The sequence below is a fragment of the Gavialis gangeticus genome, unplaced genomic scaffold (genome assembly GCF_001723915.1).
Source record: "Gavialis gangeticus isolate Ggan-Ray unplaced genomic scaffold, GavGan_comp1, whole genome shotgun sequence".
In the NCBI taxonomy this organism is placed as follows: domain Eukaryota; kingdom Metazoa; phylum Chordata; order Crocodylia; family Gavialidae; genus Gavialis; species Gavialis gangeticus.
The window spans coordinates 17173201-17174030 of record NW_017729011.1 but is presented as its reverse complement, the minus strand read 5'-3'; the positions used below and the strand labels follow the sequence as shown (position 1 = coordinate 17174030).

At 53.6% G+C, this 830-nt stretch overlaps 1 protein-coding gene across 8 annotated transcripts in view; it reads right to left on the bottom strand.

Annotated features, from left to right (window-relative positions):
• The window catches only part of PRRC2B (proline rich coiled-coil 2B), a 54226-nt gene that overhangs the window by 52709 nt on the left and 687 nt on the right, over window positions 1–830 (bottom strand). The window lies entirely within an intron of this gene.

The following is an 830-nucleotide window of genomic DNA, read 5'->3' as shown; positions in this document are numbered from 1 at the left end:
AAAAAAAAAAAAAAAAAAAAAAATCAGTCAAGTGAGCAGCAGCTTTCAGTAAGGTCCGTCAAAGCCAAGGGCCTACAACAACCTGCAGAGTCAATACCCCTCTCTGGAAAGGATCACTCTCAGGACCAGGGCTCTAGAGTAGGCCTGTTTTCTCCCTACCCCCTCCAAACCCTAGCAACATTAAAACAAAAAGGCTCCATTGTAAGCATCGTTCCAGCAAACACAGATCCTCCCTCGCCATTTCTCCGCCTCAGAGCCAAAACTTTCACAGCAAAATTCAGCACTCGGGTCCGCGCAAGCCTGGCTTCAATTGGGTTTGGGAGAGGCGGCAGCAGCGTGGGGGGAGCGTTTCCCATCGCTGCCCATTACGCCCAGCTCCGCTAAACAAAAAAAAACAACAGCCGCCAACTCTCATCAGACGTGCAGGGGAAAAAAAACCCAAAACAACAGCACGCACTGCCATCCCAGGACCCACAGCCTTTCCAGCACAGGTGACCCCCAGCCCAGGGCTCCATGAATTCCTTCCTGGAGCCAAAAATAGCTTAAAAACAAAGCCCTGCCGTATCTACCGAAATGCATCGGGACCCCAGAACCGCCCCCCAAGCGGCCTCCGAACCGCCTCTCCCCAAGCGACCCTCTCCAAAGGCTTTGTTGAAATGCCCCCATCGCACCCAAAACATCTCGTGAGTGCTGCGGGGAGAAACACCCTGCCCTGGCAGCTTCCCCATCCGCCCCCGACTTTAACAATGCCCTCAACAGCCCTGGGCTTTCCTAGCCTGGACTTCTCGTTGCAACGCAGCATTTATTGTTTTATTTGGGGGCGGGGGGGT